Genomic DNA, 6,000 nt, shown 5'->3' with positions numbered 1-6,000 from the left:
ACGAAAAATAATAAATAAAAAAAATAAGCACAGTATAAAAGGGAAAGGTACTCGCGGCCAAATTTCAAAATTTTCCAGAACAGCAGAAAAGCAGTCTGTCCACTCAACTTTTAAATGATGATCTGCTAATATCACACTACTAAAATTCTCATGGAGTTAGTACGTTAATTAGCCAGCTAGCTAGCTCAGAAGACAGAAGGTGCTTTTATGATGTCTCCAATTAGATCCTTTCGTCCCCATTAAATAACATTAGCTTGCTATGCTAACACGCCACTAAACTGCGACGTGATTGGCTCTAATCCACGCTCGTCTGTCAGTCTCGAGGTGACTTTAAGAACGACTTCTATCAGTCTTGCTGCGAAGGAATCGCACTAACACCAAGGTCGCGCCAGGCTAGCTGTCACGATCAGGCTACAACAGGCAAAGTGGCAGGAGTCCACTGAACGCTGTGCCCGCTCCGCTATGGTCCTTTCCATCGCAGATGGAAAGCAAGGCGGCTCAGATATCAGGGCTGCAGTGGAGCAGCAGGAGGTGAATTAGCACTTCGCTATCCCCGCACGTCTCCTTTGAAGCAATACAACAATGAATGTCTCCGGTTTCTTTTTGATGGAAACAGCAACTTTCCCTCCTCCTGGGTTTTTTTTACTTATTAGTTTGTTTTTTTTTGATATTTCACTATTTTTATTTCGCGTATTTCCAGGGTTTTTCCGTCATTTGATGTTGTATAGAGGTACATAGAAGGAGCGTGAGACATCTGAGAGTTCAGGAGAAGGAAAATTAGCACGTTGGAATCTACTTCCTGCTTCCTCCTCCTGGGCGCCTCCAGAGTCGGTTCCACCTCAGCGGCTGATCCTCAGTTATTCCACCTCCCCCTCTGAAGTCGGCGGTCCTGCGGTGGGGGACGCCGTCGTGGCGGTTTGATCGACTTCGGGGGGGCCTCAAGGTCGCGGCGCAGTGCTATCCTCAGGTTGGAAATCCTGGGTCTTATCAGTGTGACCTTCAGGGCCGCCCATATCACTGATTCCGCAAAACACCACAATCCTTTGCTTCCCAGATGGACCCACCGCGGCGCCACCTGTGGTCAGGGAGGGGTGCGGTGGGGGGCCCGCAGGGGGGGGGGGGGCCATTAACGAGGGAAGTTGACTGGTTTAGTATCGAAACGTTGCAGTTCCGATTTCTTCAGGAAGTTTGAATCCAAAATGGGGAAACAGAGCTGATATCAGATGATGCGTTTTAGTGAAGCTAACGGGAGATTTTTTTTTTACATCACGTGTGCGTTAGTTTAGACCTTCAACGTAGTTCTGTCACGTTTTTGCATTAATATTACTTGTTTTTCTTGGAAAACTGATTTTTTTATTTCTGTGTCTCGAATAGAAGAAAACATTTCCGTTCTTGTCTTTAATTTATATTGCAATTAGACTTAGACTTAGACTTAATTGTGCGTCAGTCGAGTTCACAGAGCTGCCGCCTGATAACATCTGGTTAAAACCCGTCAAACCCAGTTGACTGGTCCAGTGATGGTTTTGCAATTGGTTCAAAGTTGAGAGAAAGTTTGACTGGGCTGGACTGGACGTCGTGGATCTCTCTCTCCACTCCGCATTGTTTCCTCGCCGGCATTCAACTTCGTCCAAGGTGCAAATTGATGAGCCGCTTAAAAAGTCATTAGGCTCCGCCTCCTGCTGCTCTAGGGGGGTGTGGCTGTGGGACGGAGCGGCGCTGATGGCGGCGGCGGCGGCGGCGAATGAGGCCGCTGATTTGCAGACTTGCGGGGCAATGCATTGTGGGAGTTTTATGGTCCCTTTATGGTTCGCCAGGAGACGCCGATGTGTTGCCCGGGACATTTTTCTCCCCCTCCTCACCCCCCCGCCCCCCCTCGCTCCATCCACCTTACCTCCGCCACTCTCTTCTTCACTTTGCTTTTGTGTCATTAGCGTTAGCGAGGAGCAGCCGTGAATCAGCCGTCACCCCCCCACACACACACACACACACACACACACACACACACACACACACACACACAGCCTCCCCCTCCTCCCCGCGGGGTGCTAAACGGCCTGACAGACGGGCGGCCGGACCCGCTGGCACACTCGCCATCGACCTGGAAGGCGGCGGCTGCCAGCGGCGGCGTGATGGATCGGCTCATTCCAGTGCCGACGGCGGCGGCAGCGGCGGCCGCGGCCGACTGAGTCCCGGCGAAGCCGCCGCCGCCTCATTTGTAACGCCGGCCAAGAAAATGTAATCAAACATTCCGGCGGGTTTAATCACAGGGAGGCTGCGGCGCAGATGATTGTAGTGTCAATATAGCGCCGCTTCATTATCTGTTTGTGTTTTATATTGACAGTGTCAGATAAACAGTGTGGAGAATTAAGATTAAAAATATGGTAATTTCATTTCAATCAGGCGCCGACCGCCGCCGCCCGCCCGCCCGGCCCCATTATGCGATTGATTACTTCTGAATTAAATTTGGGGCCTGAATGTAAAGTTTAATCTGCTGGCTGAGGCCCCCAAAGGCCTCTTAGTGACTAAGTACCCATTTCATTTGATCTGCGGTGAAAAGTAATGGCCCAAATGAATTGTGTAAATCAGCCGTCGCCGTGTTTCCTCCTCCGCTCACCGCCTTTCATTTCTAATCCCGCCCTGGCGGCGCCGTGACCCCCAGCCCTCCTCTCTCTCTCCCTCTCTTTTCTCTCTGTATCTATCCATCTATCTCTCTCTCTCTTTACCTCCATCACCATCGATATCCCGCCGCCATCACCATCCCAGAAACTTTGCCCCTTTTTTTTTTTTTTTTTTTTGCCATTCCTGCTGAGGAGGGGAAGGGAAAAAAATTCTAAAGAAAAAGCTAATTTTTGTTTTCGCTGAAATGCAGAAAAAAAAAGATAAATAATACTACTAGTACCGCTGCTAAAAATAATAATAATAATAATAATAATAATAATAATAATAATAATAATAATAATAATAAGGTCAAACACGAGTGCGGTGCAAAAGGTGCTTAGCAGCAGGAGGAGCGAGAGGCAGAAACGAGCGTTTCCCAGCCGACGACTGATAGACGTTTTAATTACATGGTGAATTTTCAGATTTTTCATTTTTTTTTCCGCCTTGCTGCAACTCTTAAGCGCCGTCGTCGTCATCATGTTCCCCAGATTTGGCATCAAAATTTACCCCCCCCCTCTCCCCCTCTCCCCCTCTCCTTCTTCTCCTTCTTCTGCTTGCTTCTTTCTCTCAGAGCTTTGAGTGTCACCAGCGTTAGCGAGAAGCTCGGCTGAGGATGGAGGGCGGGGAGAAGGGTGGGGAGAGGGTTCTCTCTCTCTCTCTCTCTCTCTCTCTCTCTCCCTCTCTTCTTTGTGAGTCTCCATTCAGAGCGATTTGTCCCCCTTTGTAGTCGTAATTATGTGCCAAAGTAGGATAACAGAAGTTCTCAACTCGGCCATTATGCCGCCACAAAAAAAGAGACGCATACAAGGAGCTGATCACTCTGGAATTAGCAAACATGATACTGAGGAGGAGGAGGAGGAGGAAGGAGAGGAAGGAGAGAGAAGAGGAGAGAGAAGAGAAGAGAGAAGAGAAGGGAAGAGAAAAAAAATCATTAATACCGTCAGGGATTAGAGGTTGTGATTAAAGTGGCTTCCACCGTATGCAAATGAGTGATAGGCATTTATCAGCGCGGCCAAGCCGCCGCCGCACCACAGCCACATATGTTTTTTAGCTGATTAAAAAAACTGCTTGAAGTTGCTGCCTTTTTTTTCTTTTTTTTTGTTATGGCGGGGAAAAAAAGAGGAGGTGGTGGTGTTGAGGGGTTTGGGGGAGAGGGGGGGGGCTCTGGTTTCAGCAACTCATTTCCTTTTGGCCAAATTCCCGCAATCTCTCGACGCGTTCGCCTTAATTCCCTCCTTTATTAGCCGCCGCTGCTTTTGTGTGTAATTAAAACGTCTCTCCAGTGAGACGCTTGTTCCATAGCAAGAGGGAGGAGGGAGGGGGGGTGTTGTTATTATCATTATCATTATCATTATTATCATTATTATCATTATTATTATTATTACCATTATTATTATTAAAACACACACGGAAGTTGACGGGAGTTTGCTGGCGTTGCAGTCTGGGGCAGGTCGGGTGGGAGTTTGTAGTGGGCGGGGCCTCTGTCTGATTGTCACCCGTTAACAAAGAACACATGAAACCGAGCTGGCTGTAATTCCTCCGCCCTCTCTCCTCCTCTCTCCTTCCCCCTCCTCCCCTCGCTCCTCCTCCTCATCTTCCTCCTCCTCCTCCTTCATCTTCTTCTTCTTCCTCCAGCTCTACGTCATGCTTTTTTTTTTTTGGGGTGACACTGCTCTTAGTGCCGCTGATTCAGTGACGACAAACTTCTTCTTCTTCTTCTTTGCTAGGTAACCTTTTGCTAGGTAACCCTGCTAGGTAACCCTGCTAGGTAACCCTGCTAGGTAACCTTTTGTTTTTTGACCTTTTGCTGAAACTTGGAAGCGACAAAAGATGAATGGGTTTCCAAACCAAGCGTCCAATCTTTGTCATTTGAGATGCAAGTTTTTCGACTTCTTGTGAAAGCGTTTCAAAATACCATATCAGCTGTGTCCTGTTTTTTAGAATTTCAGAAATGTTTTTTTTTTCCTATTTAAATGTTCATTCTTTACCTCTGTTGGCTTCTGATGGTGTGGACAGTTTGTTTAGTTTCCGTGTTGCCTGCGAGCCGTGTGGACCACTGTGTGGACCACTTTTGAGAGGAGCTCTTCATCCAGAATGCCCGTTTTCAACTTGACCCCGCGCAAAAACACACACAACATAAACACAACATCACAGAACCCGATACATGAGGTGACACAATACCAGGGCTGCAAAGATTAATCGACGTCATCTATTACGTCAACAATATAAACACACATACAGCGTCGACGCTTTGTATTATTGCTACTGTAAATTGTTGAATGATAAAATCACACTCCGGCTGCGACATGCTCATTTGTGCCTGCGGTGCAGCACTGAGCGCTGAGGGTGTCAGTGTCGCTCGTTTCCTGCAACAAAAAAAACGAGAAGAAGAACGGCTGCTACTCTGAAAAGGCTCGAAAACGCAGACGCAAAGTCTCTAAAGTTTAGGAATATTTCACAGAAAATGAAGCAGCGAAGCACATGAGGTGCAAACTCAATAAAGCTCACCTAGCATTCCAGGATAGCACCACCATGATTCACAAACACCTTATAGGCCGACACCCCGGAGTCGCTGTAACATCACGCATCAACGAGTGGAGTTCCCAAATAATGTCGAGGATAAATACTTCCCAGTTATGTTTTGAATTACAGGCTTGTATGTTAATTAATCACCAGCCTATGACGCAAGCACATCGTACGTTTACTTAGGTAAATGCTACTCTACGGCAGTAATTACGGTCCCTGTCAATACTAGCGTCTATACTGAATTGTAACGCTCTTTCACTGATCACTTATCAACTGTCATTAAGGACGTATTCATTTGATATTTAAGTTGGAAATCTTGTTGAAGGTATTTAACTGTGATAAACATTGCATATAACCTTTAATTCGTGAATTAATGTAGCTAGGATGTTTTACATTGAAAAATGTAACCACTATGTACAACAATATTTTATATATTTGCTACAATGCTGTCAAAAATGTATGCTGCCAGTGTGAAAATAAAGAAGATAATCGTTACGAGTCGACAACAAAAACAATTGTTGGTTGCAGCCCTACACAATACTGCTCACAAGCACGAACAAAGACATTAGATGTGCTTTCACCACAACGTGATTTCACCACTAGATGTCGCAGTTTTGAACTTTTTCTAACTAGCTAACAGCAGTGGTGCTAACTACGCTAATAGCGGCTAAAGCAACATATGCTGATATTCATTAATCTGTTTAAATCAAGACCATAAATGTTTTTGCGTTTGTTTTTCACACTAAACAAAGCAACAAGTCACGTTTAGGTGAAGCAACAGCGTTCCCGATAAACCCGGAGTGGCTTCGTGGAGTG

This window comes from Nelusetta ayraudi, unplaced genomic scaffold (assembly GCF_046127955.1).
Source record: "Nelusetta ayraudi isolate G7.1 ecotype Tasmania unplaced genomic scaffold, CSIRO-AGI_Nayr_v1 ptg000001l, whole genome shotgun sequence".
Lineage (NCBI taxonomy): Eukaryota > Metazoa > Chordata > Actinopteri > Tetraodontiformes > Monacanthidae > Nelusetta > Nelusetta ayraudi.
Note: the sequence above shows the minus strand (reverse complement) of the source record.